This window comes from Schistocerca piceifrons, chromosome 8 (genome assembly GCF_021461385.2).
Source record: "Schistocerca piceifrons isolate TAMUIC-IGC-003096 chromosome 8, iqSchPice1.1, whole genome shotgun sequence".
Taxonomy (NCBI): Eukaryota; Metazoa; Arthropoda; class Insecta; order Orthoptera; family Acrididae; genus Schistocerca; species Schistocerca piceifrons.
The window spans coordinates 435,690,509-435,714,276 of NC_060145.1; positions in this window are offsets into that span (position 1 = coordinate 435,690,509).

Below are 23,768 nucleotides of genomic sequence, written 5' to 3' on the forward strand. Positions count from 1 at the left end.
TCTTCCCTAAGCAAATCTGGGTCGACGATAACATCGTCCCAAGATATGCTTTTAACATTCACCCCACCTATATCTGGCGGTTCCTTTGGTTCCGGGAGTTCAAAGTCATTGATTATTTGAACTCTTTGTAGAATAGACCCTGAGTCGTCAGGTGGCTCTTTCTTTCTTTGTTCGGTCTCAACATCTGAATTTTGTTTTGAAACTTCGTCATCATTAGGTACAATATCGCAACTAGCTGCATCTCCATTATTTTCACCAGTACCGAAATATTCGTCATTTGAACTATCGTCCGAATCCGACCATTCTGGATCGCTTTCAGGTTCTAACATAAAAGCTTTTCTGAGACAGGCACTAAGTTCTTCCTCTGCGTTTTCGTCAGGTTTAGATTTTAACTCAGTATCCTCTTTCGGCAAAACGTCCTCATTTTCAGCTTTAATCACATCTACTGTTAATTCATATTTCGTGTAATCCCCGTGGACTTCAATTACTTTCAGGTAATTACCTGCTCCTTCCTCACGGTGCTTTTCGGTAACAGCTCGTACTGTTGGCGGATCGTTAACAGAAGTTACTTCCTCGTCAATGCTTAGTATTTCATCCTCCAATTCCTTCCTATCTTTAATCATCGTCCTATCGGCAGTACGCGTACTCAGCGCGGCGCTGTTTACTCTCTCCTCTTCAACTTTGGGCCACGTCACCTTATCGACGTCCCTATTATCTCCTTTTTCACTAATCAACTTCCTTGCCTCATACTCCTTCTTAAAATCCTCCCACTCACATTGCTTTAGGCCCTTGTACAGATCGTCGATCTGCACACACCAATCAGTTACTTCTGCTAGATCATTCTCGCCATTTACTTTTTTGCTAACACTGCTAACCGCGCCTCTCTGTGTCTCCACCGTTTCATCTACTATTTCCTTCGCCACGGAATTACCACTAGTAATATATTCATCAGCTCTTACGGCTATGTTCGTACCTAATGCTGCCGTATTGCTAGCGGCTTCTCTCTGAACAGCTGTTCTGCTAGGCTGGGCCGTTGCCCTCTGCTGCTCCACTCGCCTGTTAACATGCAACGCTCTGCGCAGCGGAGATAACTCATTCTGGCTCGCACCTGACGCTTGTTTCGCAACAACACGTTGCGTCGTTCCACGCCTGTCTCTAACCTGTCTCATAACATTACTGTCAGTTCAGTAACTTTTCTTAAATCGGGGCCGGTATATATTGTCCGCTTCCGTTTGGCCCACAACGTTCGCGGAAATCAGTTTCCCGCGTCGTTATTATTTTGCGCGGTGTATCCTCTACCGCGACCTGGATAACTTCCTCTTCCTCTGCCTCTACCTCTACCTCTCTGTATCATATTGACGCGAAACCCTTCGTCGTCATTTCTTTCGTCATTATTACGGTTATTTCGATTACCAAAATTTTGATAATTGGCACGACTTTCGCGCCAATGGTCTTCGTCTTCTACCCTTTCGAGAAATGCTTGGAAGCTGCGATGATTGCTTTCCACGTCTCTCTTTGAGTCTTCTGGAAGCTTTTTATACAGTTCCCAGATGATTTCTGAATCGGATCTTCTTCCTCTTAAATGCGTCAACTTCCTGTACCAATATTCGCAGAAATCTTTCAAAGAATTCCTGCTCCTGTTATCATGAAGCTTGGCCATGATAAACTCGCGCCATAAATGATCCTGTTTTTGTTCGGACCAATATTCTTCCGTAAACTTTTGCTTGAATTCTTCGAACGTCATTCGTTCGGTATTCAAATTAATTCCCCAGCGCTTAGCGTCACCTGCTAAGGCGTTAATTACTACGTTTATCTTTTCCTGATCAGACAAGTGTTCAGGAAATATCCTCTCGCAATTTCTGATCAAATCTAACGGATGCCATCCGTTATATTTCTTGGCGGGATCGAAGCGTTCCTCGCCTTCTAATAGCTTCGTAATTGGTGTGCCATTACAGACAACACCAGGTCTATAATTTAACTCTCAAGATCGAAAATTTTGCCTTGAATTTTCGAAGCATTTTGTTCACATTTTTGTACACATCCGGTAACTTTCTCACCTAAATCTCTTTCAGTGTCTGAAACTGCCCTTTTCAACTGTGAGATTCCCTGTTGACATTCGTTTACGATTTCAGTTTTAAGACCGAAAACTTTCTCGTCTACTTTTGTTTCAACCAGAGGCTCTACTTTCTCTTGGATGTTGATAATTTCAACATCAAATCTACTGTTAATGTTGTCAATTTCCCCCTGCATAGTATCCATATTTTTGTTAATGGTGTCAATTTCAAATTTCATAGTATTGACCACAGAACTTAAATTACCCACTTTTTGTTCTACCTGTTCTATTTGTTTACTAATTTTAATTCCTTGCTCTTCGACCTCTGCTTTAAGCTGATCATTGTGTGTTTTGAGCTGATGGCTCTGTGTTTTAAGCTGCTCGTCAACGTGTGTTTTAAGCTGATTATTCTGCCCTGAAATTTGTTTGGTTAATTGTTCAAATAAATCGTTCATGCTTAAAATTTTCACACTGCTTTGTTCTACTGAATCGGTGTATTCTGATTCTACTTCAGAAGTTTCTTTCGGTTCTTTTTTTATCTGTGGTGAATCAAACATGTCAGTGGATTCATTCACATACGCACTATCATCTACAAAGCCACCCTCTACTTCCTGTTTTGTCCCTTGCTGTGTTCGAGACGATCTCGACATTTCAATCTGTTCGTTAACGTGTTCATGATATTGTATGTACGCCAATTGTCTTCCGCTAACGCCATCTGTTATCTGGCCGCGTAAACTCCTGCTACTGCCAGCCGCATTTTCCATTACGCTCGGCACATCTACCGTGTCTACGTTCCTGTCCATACTGAATGCCAATTTACACCTCTCCACTGTACTTGACGTTCACTGCTATTTACTTTACTGACTATTATTGCAATTCGAGCCACTGAACATCCACTGTTCGGTATTCACTTTAATTTGTGACCGACAACAACTGGATGTCCTGTCACCGGGAAGCCACTTGTAACCTCTACGCTCGGTCGTACGTTAACTCTTTAAAGCCTGTACTATGATAAGTTGACGGGCTTCACCTTATAAGAATGGATTTTAGTAAATATGTTGACCGCGGGTACCTGAATGGAGGCAAAATCAGACTTACGCCCACTCAGTAACAACAATGATACGGCAAGCAAGTCTAAAGTACAACTACACGTTAGGACGGGCAAGAAAATACACAGCAGATGCTACCAATCGTTAATAATACGGTCGCCAGCCTCATTAGGCATTAAGTGAGTTTTTTTTCCTTGTACAAGTGGATGTACGTACAAGCATAACAACACGTAGTAATACTGCATTATATGGTAAATTTTAGAACCAGAAAAATCTACTGAACTAATATTTTCTCTTTCTGTACTAATTTGGACAAGCTATAAATACACAACATTACACTACAATGATTACTACAAACTGTGTTTTGTCTATTGATCTGACTGAAATCGGGCATAGGTTACCCTAGAAATAGCACTTTTGAAACACACAAACAATGTCAATTTTAATAAGGGTAAAACACTGATAAATTTGGGTTTTATATTGACTTTAACTTTGCAGGTCAAATCAGTTCAGTACACTCCAGAATTTAAATGAATAGAAAAGAAAAGAGTTGGGGGGGGGGGGCAGGGGGGTACCCTGAAACTGTTATGATCACTGTGTTGCAACTATTAACTATTGGAAACATTAATCACTCAAGATTTACAAAATATGAGTTACTACTCTTTTTGTCTTATTATTTCCTCATTTAACTACCATTATTTTTGTCTCAAATTAATTAAGCTTCATTACTAAACCAGTTCCAAAATTAACTTCCAACTTTGTCAAATCTTTGTTCTTTGCTTATATTTTCATTAACAATAAAGCTCCTTAAAATTCATTCTAGCATAAAAAGGTCTGCAGGAAATTCTTATTAACATAAACTTTAAATCTTCATTTCGTGGCACTCGGATTGCACAACATGTGGAAAGGACCCTGTCTAGGTTAGTGATAAGGATAATTAATTGATAAGACAATTCTGGTAAAAGTTAAGTTGTTATTGAACAGTCAGGAACAAAATTAACACTGGTCCACACGAATACAATTCTAAAGATTCAACCTGTTCGTGTCGATGCGGCGGTTGGCGGGCGGCGAGATGGCGAGGCGCACAGCACACATACAATCACAGCTATGGCTCTTGGTGTATCGGCACTTTGCTTCTTCTTAGCGTCGCAATCCTTTTCAATTCAGTGCCTATAGAAGATAGCCATGCTGTGTAGTCGTCGTAAACGGCACATCCGAGGCTCAGTGAAACCACTTTTCCAGGATAGCCTCCTCGATCCGGAACGTGTTCCTCAGACCGATGCCCAACTCCGACTGTCTTGCTGAGCCCGCTATGCCGTGCCGCGCCCGTGTGCATTTTCCCGCGCTCGCCTGCCATCCACGCTTTACCGCTCCCCTACAGATAGGGTATTCACCAAAGGTTTTACATTCCACATATCCTAATACATTGCCTACGTATGGACCAGGCGCACAATTACAATTTTAAACATGTTACAATAGATTCAACATGTGTTACACTTCAATTCTGTTATAGCATTTCTTGAAATTTGACATAAATATTAACATTCACATCGAAAATTGCTTACATTTTCTTTAACATAATGACACGAATAGAAAAAGAAATGAAATCAAAACATTGCTTACATTAATTCATCGAAAATCAGAAGAAAAATTAATATACGTACAGTTGTTGTTACAATCCGACGCGACAAAAGACAAGGGCGGCGAGCACGGCGAGGCCCACGCGCCACGGTTAGGGACGCAGGCTTGTTTTCAACACAAGTTGGCTCGTTGAACACCGTCCGGAGACTCGCGTGACACGGTCATCTGGAAAACTGCCGGGGGCTGCAGTCAAAGATTGCAAGACAGCCGAATATCGATATCAGTGATGCAAGTAGAAAACCCTAGCGCCACCCTCGACGGCTCACTTTTAAATCTTCAGATTGGTCCGTGTATAGATTTTCTGTCAGATTACTGAATTTTTGTGTGACACTGGAAATATTCCAACACACATTTTTGCTCAGTTTTGAAATTTGAAAAACCTTCTGAGAAATCGTTCCATTTTGTGTTCAAGTCACTAAGCTGTTGCGTATCTGTATTGAAATTCGTGTTCATATCATGGAATTTAGTGTTCGTATCGTTCGCAGTTGTCAGTAGTTGTAACAGCCCGTTGGTGGTACTATTACCGTTGCTATTAGAAGCACTTTGCATGTTAATATTCGGGTTTCCGATAGTCGATGTCCGTCCTATTTTGTCAGAATACATAGTTGTTTCACGTTCCATTGTATTGAGAGAGGGCGAGGCCAACCAACATCAGTAGTCGTGCGACCATCTCCTGGCGTCAACATGCCGGCCGTATTAGACGCTCAGATGCCGGAGACTCCGTCACAGTGACCGCCGAGGTACCAACCGGTCGATTCTCAAATCTATGCATAAATATCGGAGAATACACGCAACACGGACGTCAGCTTCTGCCTCTGCTCAACTATTGTACTAGTTAGTTCACTATTCAGCCATCCAGAGAGCGCTACGAGCGCCGACGCCGGAACTTGTGCCCTTGGCTACAGGCGAGAACCGACAGGTCGAAGCCTTCCTTTGCAAGTGCCGGTCACGAAAAGCTCGTGACCACTGCTGGTACTGCCCGCGGACTGGCGTCGCTATCCCTTAGCACACTGTGCGACAAGCAAGCGTGGATTGGATGTATGGCTCTAACCGTAATTCCACCACTGACATTGACTCCCTAGTTTAAAAATTTCACTTTGGCCCATCCCGAAACGGGGATGTTGTTGAGCATACACCACGAACTTCTCACGTGAAATATAAGCTCTTCCCTTTCATACGAATTATCTTCGAAGACAGAAGAAATCAGACCATATACGTGTTTGCACGTTGCTAAAGAATCGTTACTTGTGAAAATGCTGTACAACAGTAGGAACACACGCTATATTTCCTCATCAATTAAAAAATACCTGTTACCTTAATATCCGTTACGTAAAGCTTCATCGCAGCAGAATATTAAACTCATTTTTGGCTGATGACGGAGTGCTAGGAGCTCGCCCTACCTCTGTCACAGGATGTCTCCTCACTTTCGAATCTCGCCAAATGCTCGTCACCTAAGGAGTCTCTTGAGGTAGCAAAACAGCAGCACAGAGGAGTTGTAAATATCAATTTAAATACTACGTATCACTTTATAAATTCCGTAATAGAGCTGCTTTTATTATGATGTCCATCTGTCCCTCTGCAGATGAGAGATTGAAATTTCGTTAAGAGGTGTCACTGCAACTCATAAACCATACCAGTGGTACTCCCGCCCTCGCTTCGGCACGTCATTGATATCAAACTGATTGACCAATTAGTTAAACTGATCATGAGAGCTCCTTTTCATGGTGAGTAATTTTTTTATTTTGACTCGGCTTCACTCGCCAGATAATCGTTAGAGACGCTTCTGTGACTTGTCTGGCGGCTTTTCACAGGCAGTCACTTTCTCCGATACCGAAACGGGTGTCACCCTTCATCAAATAGCTGAAGATATCCACGGCTAATTACGTTCTGGCTGTCGGTTGCATTGTCAAGCTGGTGGAAGTAAGTGACTGAGAATTCCAGTATTCTGCTCCTGAAGTACTCCTACTGAGACCTGTCAGTCTGTGGGGGCAGCAGAATGTTGCACGCTCTTCTCACCCCCGTGACGCCTCCGCCCCGTCCTCGCCGCCACTATCGAGTCGCATATGAACAGCTGGCGTTGCCACCACCAGGCCACAAACCTCCATCTCCACATCAGGGCTTTATCGCTGCCAGCCGACAACCCACAGCTCGCCATGCCGGAGAGCTGTTAATGGTTCCAGACTCGCAAAAGCTGTCCTACCCTTGGTGATTAAAATTCTTCTGGGTATTGTGCCGCGTCATTGCTAAAAACTAACAACAATAATAAACTAAAACCGACGTTTTGGCCTAATTGCAACGGCCTTCCTCAGGGCACGACTGGTTTTGCATGGGGATACGTGTTGCTATTTATTACAGACTATCGATGTCTGACATCACTGTTGTAAAACTCATAATTGGCCTTCTAATATGATTGGCTAGTCACGACGTAACGCAAGATGAAAAGAAAGAGGCTACTCGCGGGTGTCCATGTCGACAACGATTGGTAGCTGTCCGCCAATCAGCGTTCGGCTTCTGGTCGGCAAGTTTTCCTCCTGGTGTTCGCGAAAGTGGACTGACAGTTGCTCTACAGCTGTTTGTGCAGATACGTCCGTGTCTCGTGTAGCTTCTGCCCCGCGACCGCTCGCGGTCCGTTGGACTGGGATGGCCGGCAGCCAGGACGCCGGGAGTTTGTAGCCATCTTCTCTGTTGATGTTGTCAGGCTGCTTAATAATTTCGATCGCCTCCCGTATTTTGCGTTCTCGCATCCACGATTCTTTCGCCAGTACTCGGGCTCACTAGAACCTGATAGGTTGTCCACAGTCACGATGGTGTTCCGCTATCGCCGATTTATTATGTTGTTGTAATCGTACATAGCGTTCGTGTTCTGCTAATCGTAAGCTAACAGGTCTCCCTGTTTCTCCTATGTAGGCAGCTCCGCACTCACACCGTAGTTCGTAAACACCTGCAGTGTTAAGATTGGCAGGCCGGAAGGGCCGAGCGGTTCTAGGCCCTGCAGTCTGGAACCGCTTGACCGTTCCGGTCGCAGGTTCGAATCCTGCCTCGGGCATGGATGTGTGTGATGTCCTTAGGCTAGTTAGGTTTAAGTAGTTCTAAGTTCTAGTGGACTGATGACCTCAGAAGTTAAGTCCCATAGTGCTCAGAGCCATTTGAACCATTTTGTTAAGATTGTTGACTACATCCTTGGTGGACCCTATCATTTCGTGGATCCTGTGACTGCTTCGAAAAATCGGTTTGAAACCTCGTCGGCGGAGGACGTTGCCTAGCCGTTCCCTGACGCCTTTTACATATGGTAAGTGTACCAGTGGAAGCTTCTCTTCTTTGCCTTCTTCTCGTGTTCTTCTCCCTTTCGTTTTAGCTACGTTTCTTATGATGTCATCATTGCCGTTGGCACGAAACGTGTGTTGTAGCTCCTTTAATTCTTCTTTGATGTTGTTTTCATCGCTTATCCGGTAGGCTCGGGCAGTTAACGTATGCAGAACAAAATACTTTAGAGCTGGGTGGTGGTGGCTCTCCGCGTGCAGGTGCCGATTAGTGTTTCCGGTACACTTTGTGTCCGAGTTTTCCTTCGGCAACTCTGTATACTTCCACTTCCAGAAATGGCAAGGTACCATTGCTTTCAGTCTCATGTCGTGTTCTGAGGAAGGCCGTTGCATTTCGGCGGGTTTTAGTTTATTATTGTTGTTAGTTTTTAGCAATGACGCGGCGTAATACCCAGAAGACTTTTAATCACTATGACACCGGCCGCGGAAGCCTACGTTCTTATGTCCTATCCTTCTCAGAAGGACTGGACGCTTGAATGTCGCTGGGGTAGATACCAAGCTGCTGAGCAATATGCTTTCCCTGCTCCCACCTTCAAACGGTAATGTTTCGAGGCGTATTTTAGACACATGCCAGGTAGGCCGACCCACTGAACAATAGCAAAATACCTGTCTGTTGACCATCCCACGTGAGTGCGCAGACCTAGGTTTCCCTCACAATACGGCCCTGTAATAGTTTCTATTGGCTCCCGCCAAATTAGTGGCCAGATCCTTCGAGATATCAAATGGGAATCCCTGGAGCGAAGGCGATGTTCTCTTCGAGGAACAGTACTGAGAAAATTTTGAGAACTGCATTTGAAGCTGACTGCAGAAAGATTGTACTGCCGCCAGCATACTTTTCGCCTAAGGACAGCGAAGACACTATACGAGATGTTAGGGCTCGTACGGAGGCATATAGATAGTCTATTTCCCTCGCTCTGTTTGCGAGTGGAACAGGAAAGGAAATGACTAGTAGTGGTACAGGGTACCCCTTACCAAGCACCTTATGATGGCTTGTGAGGTATGCATATAGAGACAGATACAATTTTAGTCTGCCTATTAAAATTCAGTCCATGAATTTACAGGTACACAAAATTTACTGAAAAGTGTTACCCCTTATTTGTCGAGAAAACTCAGAACGTGTGCTGCTGATTATCTCAGCGTAAAAATCTTCGTATTAGCCCCTAATTCTCTCATTGGAGTCACTTTTCGAAACGAGATTGTTTGCCCACCACACTGAGAAAAAGCTGTACAGAGCTCACGTCCCAACTCTCCCCTATCGTCAGAGTGTCGCTTGCTTGCTATATTCTCACAAATCCTCCACTCTTTGATATATAGGATTTGAATAGCCTGAATAGGACGACTAAGAGATGTCCTGCGCCAAGTCACAGACCCCTGCTAATTCTCTCGAAATTCCGACATGTTTCGACAGCACTGTTCCATCAATTAGACGGCTGTCTAGTCCTCCATCCGTCACTGACTGTGTACAGAGCTATCACAACGAGAAAAATAGCCCACTAACGTACAGAAGGAAAGTCACAGGCTTGCAGAATATTCGTGGATTGACCAAGAAATTCAGAAGCAGAACACCTATAATTAATCAGTATCGACTGACTGCCTATAAATATTTCTCTGTACATGTCCTTCTCACCTTTATCGTATTCCTGTGATTATTATGCTAGGAAGACGACAGTGTAATGGTGTCAGAGTCTTCGTTGATAGCATACCGTTTCATGAGATATGCATCACTTTATTTCAAATTGAGTATGCCTCCATAATACGGATTAATAGGATCACAGAGTTTCCAATACACTATCCACTGAAACATTTGCATTGGTCCCACAGGCTCACACTTCCACCCATAATTCACAGATACTGTAAAACAAGGGAGAGATTTTGGACTTAATCACAGCATTGCTCAATTGTTTCACAACAGGCATTGATCGATACTGGACCGAGCATGACACTGTATTCCGTCTAGAGTAGAGTATATCCACAGGATTAGTACACATACATGTTGGGATAGTTATTTATTTAGAAGCAAACCCAGTAAATATCTACTTATTCGTACCGCACATCGGGAGCCAATTAATCAACAAGTAAAAGCCAGACCAAATCAGTGTCAATGTTTCCTCCAGCAACAGCAGTCGTATTAGTACGTCTTACACCTCGGTCCAACTGTAGTGCAACAGTCTCTGGGTGACATACAGACGGGATTTTCGGTCACTCACCTCTCACAGAGTCACATCTTAATGAACGTATCACACTCTCTTAAGAATCAATGCAGATGAATTCTTTAGCTCAGTGACATGTTAGTTATTAGCGTCTGGATTGCTTGCCTTAATATCCCAGCAGATGAGTCCGGGACTGACAAATTCATTCTACTTCAGCTCATTCCAGATGCTTACTACCAGGCACTTCAGGAAGTTAACGCTTCTGATGACAGTGTACGGGACATCTAGTCCTATTAATATACAACAGATTTAGTTACATTGAGGTCAACTACGAACTCCACCACGGGTCTTCTACGAACATCCCACATCTAAAACTAATACACTACAAGCGGTTGCACAGTGCATGGTGGAGGGTACAGCGCACCAGTATCATCGATTGTCATTTTATCTCAATCTTACACGCTGATCAAATAAAAACCTGCATACATACTTCCGTACATATCCCAATCCCCTTCCGTTTTTGGGAGAAATACATCATCTTCTTTTCCATCACATATTCGAATGGAGTATGCCGATGTGTACAATCGTAGCAGTATCCACATGATGCTGTTGCTTTGCAAATCTGTCACGTAACACCCACACATCTGACAGCACTAAACTGTTAGACAGCGACTATGTTGTGTCAAGCTGTGGAATCGATGTTACTGTTCAACATTTAACCACAAATGGGTCTATACATGAGCCGTTGCCGACTAGCGTTGATGCCGTTTTTTGTTTTGGCATTTTCTCACCATCGAGTGGCGCCTTATTGCTCCCTCAGTTACGACCTGAACGAGTTGCTCACTTGCCTCCATCAGTGGCAGCTGCAGCGTTTATCGATACTAGTACGTCTGTACCATCTTTAGTGTGACCGACATATTTTCCGTGTGGTGGTGTCTGTGGGTAGTCAGGTGGTTGCGACAGAGCAGCGAGGAAGCCGTGTGGTCAGACTCGGGATGCTGGCGGCGTGCACGAGCGGTCGGTTGCGAGGCACTAGCTGTGAGAGCTGCAAAGTTCGCCGCCCACCGAACCTGGATACTGGTGTTGAGTAATCAGTTAACCTGTTACGAAACCTCAACTTCTGTGACATCTCTTCGTTCACTGCTTGTTGTTGCTTCCTGGGCCTTTCCCACAAGCAGCAACATATGGTGTGCCGGAGTCGGCGAATTTTGCAGCTGTCCTTCTCTATGATATTTAATTATTGAAATGATTGTAACTTATTAGTGAAGTGCACCAGCGGTATCTTCTCCCTTGTGGCCATTAACGTTCCATTTACCTGCCCTGGTCGTTAGCGTAGTTTTCGGGCAGTGCTTGTTTTCCTTGCCGTGTTGATGCTGTCCGGCACGGCGTGGAGTTCGACAGCTTGATGTTGTTCTCCTTTTTTTCCCCTCGAGTGGTTATTGTGCCTTGACTGTGTGTAGATGACAATTATCAAGACGTAGTGCTGCTGCGATCTTCGTCCTCTCTGATATTTTCGGTTGTCGTGCTGTTGGTTGGGTGGAAGGGAACTGATCAGGTTGTTGGTTGGTTCTTCAGCTGGCACTATGTCGTGCTGCCACCCGATCATTTAGTGTTATGCTTGGCTGCCTGTCTCACCTTACCTGGCCAACCCTTGGAACACTTCTGAGCACCACTGTACTGTTGTTTTGGATTGTGGTTTTCTTTTGTCTCAAGTACTGTGTGAGGTCTTTAGCCGTGTATTAATTTAGTTTGTTTTAAAGTTCAGTATGTGGCTTTCAGCCGAATCTTATGTGAAATATTTTAATATAAGGCCTACAGCTGTCTGAAGTAAAAAAAAAAAAAATAAATAAATAAATAAATAAAACCGTCATTTGAAAATTTTCTCTCTATCTTAATTTGTTATCCAGGACTTAAGCCTTGAGTTGTTCTATGTTCAGTGTATGGCTTTCAGCCGAGCTTTGCGTAAAGTATCTTAAACATGGCCTTCAGCCAGCAAAGAAAAAAATCATTAGAAATTTTAAAATTACCCTCTCTATTTTAATTTGCTATCCAGGCCTTGAGCTTTGAGTTATTCTATGTCCCGTGTATGGCCTTCAGCTGAATCTTATGTGAAATATCTTAAGATTAGGTCTTCAGCCTAATTAAATTAAAATTTGTCTAAAAGTTTAAAAATTTCCGTACTGGAGTTCTTGTTACCCAGGCCTTAAGCTCTCAGCTCTTCTATTTTGTAACTAAGGCCTTCAGCCATGTGTATTCCTTAACGCAATTTTAATAACTTGTGTTATGGCCTTCAGTCACATTGTTTCTGAATTCCTTTAAGGGAATGTGCGATTAAGTGTTATTAGGAAATAATGTCTGTATGTTTGTGTAGCTAGCAGCAACTGATTTAGGCCCCTTTCCACAACCAGATCCGCTCTGTCCTGCGAATCCAGATTTCAATACATGTTAGTGTCGGGATAGCAGCTGAAAATGCGGAAATTGAGAATGTATAGTGAAGTACGATGGTGGAGATCATTCAGATAGAGCAAGAGAAGCTGCCATGTATAACTGTGGCAGTTCACGGCTATGCAAGGCTCATTCCATCTCAGTATTCCCATCTATGACAGCTGCAGTGTTACTGCATCAATGTTCGCTGTAATTGGTGTGGCTACATTAAAATTAAGAGCTTAGCAGCCCTCCCAGGGTGTATTTCTAAAGCAAAAAATGCCATGAATATGAGTGATCTTCAAAAGTGGTTTTTACTGCAGTGGAGCGAGAGTAAACATGTAGTACTGTTTTGTGTAAGATGGTAGGAGCATTGAGATGTAGATGACGTGTTCGTGATTTCGGTAACTCAAACATTCTAACATCAAAGAATGTTCATTGCAAGGTGATATACGTAGGCTGGAACTTAAATAGTGGCAACACTACTGTGGAGACACTATGCAATGAAATCTACTATTGCCGCTGATAGCACACGTTCTTGATATGCCTACCGTAGCTCCGAGCAAATGGACTCGCCCGTCCCACGTCACTGGCGCGCGCACAATCGAGGGAAGCACAGTCACTTGAGTGCGAGTGGTCTAACGTAACGGTGTCACCGTTTTCGAAACAGGAAGAACGCAGTTCTATCAAGATTGAATGTGCCAGAGGTCGTACAGCACGACAGTGACATCAAGGTCTTCAAGAGGCGTGCGGGGAATCGTCATTGCCGTACAGAACAATGGCACGTTGGGAAAAGCCTTCAACGAAGGTCGGCAAACTGTGACAGATATTCATCGGGCAGGTCGTCTTAGCATCTCTGAAGAAGTGCATGCTGTTGCCGCGTTAGTGGACAGTGATCGACGCCACACGATTCGTGAGCTCGCCCATGAAACCGGATTGGTGCATACGACTGTGCTTCGCATCCTGAAGGAACGCCTGGTCATGCGAAAAATTGAATCAATACGGGTTCTGCTTGACTTGACGGAAATGCAGAAACGGATACGTTACGACGCTGCTCAGACGCACTCGGAGCGCTATGAGCGCGAAGGAGAGGCTTTCTTACGCCGTATCGTAACACTTGATGAGACATGGGCCACATCCTACGAGCCAAAACTGAAAAGCCAATCCAACGAATGGCGTCATCATAGGTCACTGCGAAAGTCGAAAGTGCGTCAGAGCCCCAGTATGGTCAAAGTTATTGTGATTCTCGTGTACGACTGTGATTGTGTTAACCTAACGCATTAGGTTCCTCCACGGCAGACCGTCAGCGCACAGCGTTAGTTTTTGAAGTATCACCTGCGACCAGCTTTGCGAAAGAAGCGACTACGCTTTCTGCGCAACCCATCCATCGTTTTGCACGACAATCCGCGGGCGCATACAGCGCAAGCTGTGGCTGCTCTGTTCGGTCGATGGGACTGGGAAGTACTGTACCATCCACCATACTCCCCAGACTTAAGTCCTTGTGACTTTGATTTGATTCCGAAGACGAAGGACCCACTTCGTGGCATTCGCTTCAGAACTGTTCCTGAGATTCGACAGGCAGTTGACCACGCCATTCGCACCATCAACCGAACAGTCTCTGCCGACGGTATACTAAGCCTTCCACATCGCTGGCAACGGGTTCTACACAACACTGGTGACTACTTTGAAGGACAGGTACAGGTGAAAACATGTAACTCTTTTGTATCGTTTGTGAATAAATAGTTACCACTTTTTAAGTTCCAACCTTCGTACCTACTTCAACAGATTTTTCATATAATAAATGCGGAACTCACAGCACACACACACAAAAAAAAACAATTATTTGTGAAATACTCTCGCCTAGCTACCAAACGTCACTCAGTGTTATTTGCGTACAATGATGCTGTGCATCCTACTGCCTTCACCGTTAACAAATTTTTCTTTAACAGTAGACTCTTCCGTGCCATATAGCTGTATATAGACTCTATTCTTATTTCTAAATGTAATTCATGTACAAAGAATTTCTCTGCGAAGAATTGCTTTAGAAGTACACCCTGTGATGACTCCTGAGCTGTTAATTTTTAACGTAGCAACGTCAAATACAGTGAGTATTAATACAGTAACACTCCTGCTGCCCAAGGCGGGAATGCCGGGACTGAATGAGTCCTACCAAGGCGTCAACAGCCACTCATCATATTTGGTAGCTTCCCTCACACTATCTGAATGAGCCCCACCTTTGCACCTCACTGTACATTCTCGGTTTCCATTATAATTTTGAGGTAACTGTCAGTTGCTGTCCCAACATGTATAGACCGGTTTGTCGTTATATGATACATACTGCTGAACAGTAACATCGACTCGACAACTAAACACATCATAGTCCTGTGAGCTCACATCTGTTCATGTTACGTAACTGATCGGCGAAGTGGAAGCATGGTGTAGATGTTTGCTAGGATCGTATATGTTGGCATACGTGACGGAAGAAAATCTCTGGGAGAGACGACGTACTTCTCCCAGAAATACCAGGGTCGTCCACAAAGTAAGTTCCGTTTCTATTTCTGTCCGTGGCAGCGCTACGATCGCAGTTCCGAGCTTGCGTAGCTGTTACTCTGACTGAAGGAGAAGACATGTACGCCATTTTCAGATCGCTGCTGCCGACGTGTGATTTGTAGTGCTTTTCATAATGTCAGCCGTAATTGAAAATGCCGACATGTGTGAAATCAGATCTGTGATTCGTTTCCTAAATGAAAAGAAAGTTAAACCAAAGGAAATTCATCGGCAAATCTGCGAGGTGTACCAACAAAATGCTATGAGTGATGCAATGGTTAGAAGATGGGTCAGACTGTTCAATGAACGACGTGATCAAGTGCACGATGACGAACGAAGTGGACGCCCGTCTGTGGTTACTGATGAACTGGTTCACACAATTGAAAGAGAAGATTAAGCACAACCATAAGTTTGCATTTGCTATGGAAGTTCCGCAAATCTCACGATCACTAATTCATGAAATTGTTACTGGAAAACCGAAATTTCGAAAACCGCATGGTTGAATATGCAGGCGGCAACCTTCTGTGAAGAGGGCATACAAGAACTTGTGCCACGCTATGACAAGTGCCTACAAAATTTCGGAAGCTATGTAGAAAGGTAGTTTAACAGTTGTAGATTTTTGTGCAATAAACACTTTTTCTCTGTATGTGTACACGTTTGTTTTATATAACTAAACGGAACTTACACTGTGGATATACCTCGTGTACGGGTGAATTAGAATATGTATGGAAGTACACAGGTAACCTTTTACTTGACCAGCGTGTGTGATTAAGAGGGAAGGGTAATCGACAATCCTGGTGCGATGTGACCTCCTCCATGCACTGTATTTGTTTAAGATGTGGGATGGTCGTAGGTGACGAAGTTGCCTGCAGGCAGGCAGGAAAACCTATGGTGGAGCTGGTACTCGACCTGCATGTAACTGAATCTGTTGAAAATTAACAGGACTAGATAACCCGTACACTGTCATCGGAAGCGTTAACTGCCTAAAATGGCTAGCAGTAAGCAGCGAAGTAGAATGCATATGGCGGGTTCGGATTCATTTGCAGGGATCTTAAGGGAAGGAGTCAAATACTAAGAATTGACAAGTCGGTGAGCTAAACCGGAAGAATATGTCAGGCTCAAATTCATCTGCGTGGATTCTTAAGGATAGTGTGACTCGTCCACTAAGATGTGACTGTGAGCGAGGCGAGTGACCGCAAATCCCGTCGGTATGTCACCTAGATGAATGGGATTACGTTTCCATTAAAATTCATTTCTTAATACAGTTTACAAAAACATATATTATTAAGTAAAAACAAAATACTATACCAGTACCTGATTTGTTTCGCAACCCTACCACCAACTGCATTTTCCGTTTTTGACCTGTAGTGGCAACCATGAATATTGCTACGCCACGCTACGAGGTGGAGGGGAAAGGGAAACTGCAAATAAACCGCATTTAAATTGCAGTGCATTCGCACTACATACCATCTGGTCTTCTGTTTAACATTTCTGAACAACAACATAAATCACAAACTAAACTTTCTTCAGTATTATTAAATTATTTTTAGCGCCATAAGCACATAACATGATTTTTATCTGATACAATTTGTCGCCATACGAATAGACGAGACATTTTCTCAGATTTTTGCACACAGGTTGATACATAATATTGACTTACGTAGTTTCATAATCGGAAAAATGTATTTCACACACACACATGTGGATTGAAATGTAACACTTTTTGAAGCCTCATTATGGGGACGTGGGAACCAGGAAACAATATAGTCGTTTTGCGTTGTTTCAGCGTGAAAGTATTTGTCTTTAAAACAGACATTACCTTGCAGATGAGTCAGTTACATCTGCACATGCACAAGGGCACTCTCAACCGAAAAGAAAAAGTTCTTGAAACGAGCTCGAAAACGGATATGAGACTGTCAGTGTCCTAAAAACGTCCAGAAAACTGTCCCTGTAATGCATTCAGAGTTAGCATGAATTCTACATACCTCGCGTTTACTCTAACGTGAATAAGGACAGGGAAATGGGCTGTGTCTAAGTGCGTGCCTTGTACAACGCGATATTCTTTTTAAATGCCTCCCAATGAAATCAGAAATTGTTTCTCACGTTTCAGAGTCTTATAGTCGACAATGTGCAGCCACGTCCACTTAAAATGCGAGGTTTGCAGTCTATTTCGTACTTTCTAATTTTCCTGCACTCCTTTTTCCTTCATAAATTCACCAGCAGGGAATTTTAGATCTGAAAATCATTCCAAGCATGTCCCTTGGTTTTACTAACGTGCTTTGCAGTAATGTATAAAGGCTCATTGCTCTTGATTCAATTACATCAAAATCTGTTGCAATTGATCGAGTAATAATGTATGTGACTTTACAAACTTCGCAATTCGTACCAGCAATTTCTTTGCGTTCTACTTGCTTGCAAATTTAGCGCTAAGCGCCTCTCGATGCACACGACAACGAATGCCATCTATCGATCGTTGTAACTTTTTTCTCTTCCATTGTTAACTTAATCTTGCAGTGTTCCTTTTTGTAGGAAGAATGTAGTTTTATTAATGTTTGTAAAGATCCAGTCTCCTGTGCATATGTTCTAATTTTTCGATACTCTACGTACGGTTGAAGAAAAATCTCACGCAGTGTCTAGTTGTTCAATGAAATGTACACTTCTGGCCATTAAAATTGCTACACCACGAAGGTGACGTGCTACAGAAGCGAAATTTAACCAAAAGGATGAAGATGCTGTCATGTGCAAATGATTAGCCTTTCAGAGTATTCACACAAGCTTGGCGCCGGTGGCGACACCTACAACGTGCTGACATGAGGGAAGTTTCCAACCGATTTCTCATACACAAACAGCTGTTCAACGGCGTTGTCTGGTGAAACGTTGTTGAGATGCCTCGTGTAAGGAGGAGAAATGCATACCATCACGTTTCCGGCTGTGATAAAGGTCGGATTGTTGCCTATAGAGATTGCGGTTTATCGTATCGCGACATTGCTGCTCGCGTTGGTTGAGATTCAATGACTGTTAGCAGAATATGGAATCGTTGGGTTTAGGAGGGTAATACGGAACGCCGTGCTAGATCCCAACGACCTCGTATCACTGGCAGTTGAGATGACAGGCATCTTATCCGCATGGCTGTAACGGCTTGTGCAGCCACTTCTTGATCCCTGAGTCAACAGATGGAGACGTTTGCAAGACAACAACCATCTGCACGAAAAGTTCCACGACGTTTGCAGCAGCATGGACTAGCAGCTCGGAGATTATTTCTGCGGCTACCCTTGACGCTGCATCACAGACAGGAGTGCCTGCGATGGTGTACTCAACGACGAAGCTGGGTGCACGAATGGCAAAACGTAATTTTTTCGGATGAATCCAGCTTCTGTTTACAGCATCATGATTGTCGCATCCGTATTTGGCGACATCGCGGTGAACGCCCATTGGAAGCGTGTATTCGCCATCGGCATACTGGCGTATCACCCGGCGTAATGGTATGGGGTGCCACTGGTTACACGTCTCGGTCACTTCTAGTTCGTATTGACAGCACTTTGAACAGTGGACGTGTAAGTAGGCGGTTTAGGTTTTTTTATTGGTAACGCCAACTCTGTATGAAAATCACTGGCCGTGCTGTGTGCAGTCTGTGGCTGCTTTGCATTGTTGTCCGCCATTGTAGTGTTAGGCAGCTGGATGTGAACAGCGCGTAGCGTTGCGCAGTTGGAGGTGAGCCGCCAGCAGTGGTGGATGTGGGGAGAGAGATGGCGGAGTTTTGAAATTTGTCATGAACTGCTATATTTATATATGATGATATCAAGGTGAATACATTGTTTGTTCTCTATTAATATCTTTCATTTGCTAACTATCCCTATCAGTAGTTAGTACCTTCAGTAGTTTGAATCTTTTATTTAGCTGGCAGTAGTGGCGCTCGCTGTATTGCAGTAGCTTGAGTAGCGTAGATTTTTGTGAGGTAAGTGATTTGTAAAAGGTATAGTTTACTGTTAGTCAGGGCCCATTCTTTTGTAGGGATTATTGAAAGTCAGATTGCGTTGCGCTAACAAAATATTGTGTGTCAGTTTAAGGACAGTCATGTATAAATTGTTCTAAGGCGACGTTTCAGACGTTACACTTCCGATGTGTTACGACCCCTGGCTCTACCCTTCATTCGATCCCTGCGAAAACATACATTCCAGCAGGATAATGCACGATCGCATGTTGCAGGTCCTGTACGGGCCTTTCTGGATGCAGAAAATGTTCGACTGCTGCCCTGGCCAGCACATTTTCCAGATCTCTCACCAATTGAAAACGTCTGGTCAATGATGGCCGAGCAACTTGCTCGCCACAATACGCCAGTCACTACTGTTGATGAACTGTGGTATCGTGTTGAAGCTGCATGGGCAGCTGTACATGTACACGCCATACAAGCTCTGTTTGACTCAATGCCCAGGCGTATCAAGGTCGTTATTACGGCCGGAGGTGGTTGTTCTCGGTGCTGATTTCTCAGGATATATGCACCCAAATTGCGTGAAAAGGTAATCACATGTCAGTTCTAGTATAATATATTTGTCCAATGAATACCCGTTTATCATCTGCATTTCTTATTGGTATAGCAATTTTAATGGCCAGTAGTGTAATACAAATGTTTTCTAGGCTACCTTAGTAAAAATTTGTTGATAGTCAGCGATGTTGAAATGGTCTGCCGCTAAAACAAACAAATGTGTAAGAAATTTTCTATTGTTGTTTGTAAGAACGCGCTTTCACCGGTTCTTGTTTCGTTTTTCTTTGGTAGTCACCCGTAGCGACCAGATAAGCAATGTAAGATGTGTTTAAAATTCATTCTTTGCTGGCGTAAAGTAATTAAATGGGATCTCTTTTTAGAATTACTGTAATTTTATAAGTATACCTGCTCCAGTGCGGATAATTTCAATTGCGTAATGTATTTCATACTGGAACCAGCCGAGTTGGCGGATGATTGTGAGGACACGTAATGACCGAACGAGCCCACTCATTAGTTTGTCTTTGCTCACAGTAATCAGCGGCCCTGAGATTAAATGCCGGTTATTTTAGTACATCTTGCATTCAGGTTTTTGTTGCTAATGATTCGGGCATCCGTATCGGAACAGTGATGGTGCAGGCTGTTATGGTTAGTGGTCCAGTATCTTAAAATGAAGCGCTAGCCTCCCGTGAAGTTGCAAAAGTAAAACAAAATAAAGTAAAAGATGTAGCGCGTCATTATCTGGCGCCCAACGTGAATCATGGAAAATAATAGTAAGTGTATTATAATGTTTATCTTTTCTGTTTTATGTGTTTCATCCGACGAGTTATTTTGAGTATAACTGCTGCAAACCAAAGGACTATATCGACCAAGTGTAAAATCTTATAAAAGACAGAATTACACATATAGAGAAAAAAAAATGTTACAACGCAACATTGTAAGAAAATGATAAGGGACACTAACTTTACTTGTTCTACAATTTTCTCGTATATTTGGCTCATTTTCTATCTAGAATGGCGAACTTTGTTAGTCTTAAAATAACTCAGAACATTGTTGAAATAAGTTGTCAAACACGACCGTTTTTATGCTGCGCGCGAGCATGATGGAATGCTAGTCGTTCCAATGCTTTGTTTCATGAGTGTCCATCTTGTCTGTCTGTCTACGAAGCGGTTACAGCAGCTTTTAATTACTGTAAATGATAACTGAGACATTGTGATTAGCGTTTGAATATTACTATATTCTGTAAATTGGATTGTGACAAAAATCTGGAAACCATCAATAATGGAGACGGATCCCGAGACTGCAAATTAAAACGTTGTCGATGGCGGTAGTATTTCCGGTCCTACAATGGAGAAGGCGGAATCGGATGCAAATGCTTGAGAGCCCGAAATTGCTAATGCCATTGTTCTTTTTGAGGAGGCAGTCGTACAAATGCCAGTTAGTTCGGAAGTTACAACTAGCAGACAACCTCTCACATCGTTCGATGATTTGTTTGAAAAATTAGCGTAAATGATGACTTCTCGGGATCCTAAAGTAAAGAATGAATTAGCTACTCGTGATGCCGAACTAACCAAATAAATTGATCGCAGGCTAAAAGAGCAGTCTACTAAAATGAATGAAATTTTTTTCGCATTGTTAGGGTACAATTTTCGAAAAGAACAGTCCCATAAAATGCAAGAAAAGTCTTCTCGTATTTCCTGAGAACAAACTTCTAAAATGAATGATACACTAAAAAATAATCCATTAGGATGGACATGATAGATTTATAACATAGTCAAATATATGAATGACCAAATAACCACAACTTTAGATGCAGTGAAAATCGAAATTTCGGGTCTTACTATCGCTTATTGAGAAATTCCGGTTATTGTAAACCAAATGTCTGACGACGTTAAAATATTGAAACATATTCATACAACCATCACAAATCACACAACAGATTAACGACTTAGCACTTGAGCACGATAAGAGAATAAACCAAAACTTTGCTGCTTAAGGAGATTAATTTACCAAAGCATTCATTGAGTAGATCTTTGAGAGGAACCGTGATATATTAGAAAAGGCTATAAAGGAAATTCCTGCGGCGGTATAGTTATAGCTGGACTGTTAACTTTTCAAGTAACGGATTATCTTTTAAGTTAAATTCAAAACCACCTAAACGGTATCTTCTACTTTTGTTCATCTTATATGAGACAGGTAATTGTTAATTAGGTACCTGGCATTTGTGACAAAAACCACGGATCGCCGCTCGTGGTTCAAAAAATGGCTCTGAGGACTATGGGACTTAACATCTGAGGTCATCAGTCCCCTAGAACTTAGAACTATTAAACATAACTAACCAAAGGACATCACACACATCCACGCCCGAGGCAGGATTCGAACCTGCGACCGTAGCAGTCGCGTGGTTCCGGACTGAAGCGCCTAGAACCGCTCGGCCACCACGGCCGGCCCGCTGGTGGTACTCATGTTCTGACCAGTTCGGGTAATATGGGTGTGTGGCTACTCCGGGATGCCTGAGACTGCGAGCGAGGCTATCTAGCTGTCGGCGAATTGTTGTTGATCGTTTACTGAGTCCGCGTTAAGACCTACTTTTTGTTGATGGACTGTCTGTGGATACAGCTGCTTTCTGTGTTGTGATGGGACACTCGTAGTGTGTGCAGTGGGATTATTAGTGTTAGTAATAAATCACTCAACTATGGACTCCTCTAGGAGCAAAACAAATCGGTTTCCATTTAGTATAAGTAGCTTGGAAACTCAGCCAACATAAATACTAGAACCAACCTAAAACAAGTAAATGACTTACGACCCTACAGTAGCGGATCTTGACTGCTAATTTTATTTATCGACGCTAGTCAATATTTTTTAGTTAACGATGAACGTAAATCTTAATTTTCAATAATACTAAGCAGACTTCATGTCTTCAGACCTGCAAATGACTGTAGCTAAACTGAGAAACTTTTTACTGAATATAATGTAAAGTAGGCTTACTGTCCTCAAATATACAGGCGACAATAGATGAACTCTTAAATGAAATGCAAATTAAACTCATTGTCTTCGGATGTGTGGGCGATGGTGAATGAACTGAAAAAATATGTTACTGAATACAATGTAAAGCAGTCACATTGTCTTTGGACGTACAGGTGATACAATTCAAAGCAAACTCGATGTCTTCAGGTTACAGACGACAGGCGAACTGAAAAATTTTTTTACTGAATACGCTGCAAAGTGCGGTCAATGTCTTCATGTACTCAGTGGCATCGGGGAAGCGTGGGGGAGGAGGTCCATTTGTGCAGAGTCTCACACACACACTAATCACCACACACAACTTGTTGTACACTTATAAACATCGAAAATATTTTACACAAACAAATCAGTGACATAGATGATCTTACAAGTGCTCAACAGAGGACATTATTGGTCTTCCACAGAGTATGATATGATTTTGTGCAGAGGTTATTTACCTTCACAATTTGAAACACAATTTACTTATGTCTATTTTACAATTGTGCTTATTTCTATGTGTTACTATTTTTATTTAAGTATACTACCGAAAAATCTGAAGAAATTCACTGATTCACTTTCACGCTTTTGGTTTAATATTTTATCTTCATAATTTCTACATGTGAATATATCTCCAGTTCTTCTAACAAATCCATTTTATGTCGTATTTATTCCTAAATAATCGGTACTTTGACTTTTTGCTCTACATTTTCCAAATAGGTATCATGTATTATTTACTTGTGTTGCTATGGCTGATGTAGTGTGTCTGTTGTGTGTGTAGGCTTTTATGTGCTCTGTGTACCTGGTGTTGAAATTTCGGCCTGTTTGTCCTAGGTAGAACATGGAGCATTCCTGGCATGTGACCTTGTATATTTCAGAGTCTGAGTATGGATCATACTGTATCTTGTATATTACTTTGTTAGATGTAGAAAACCCAATTTTTGCTGCGTGATGTTTGAAAATGTTTGCTATCTTCTGTGATGCATTGCCAATGATGGGATACTAGATATACATTTGTTTTTCTCTTTTTCTTCTGTGATGCAGTTTGTAGCTGACTCTATCTTCATTTTGTCTTGGATTGTGTCGACCATAGAAGCATTGTAC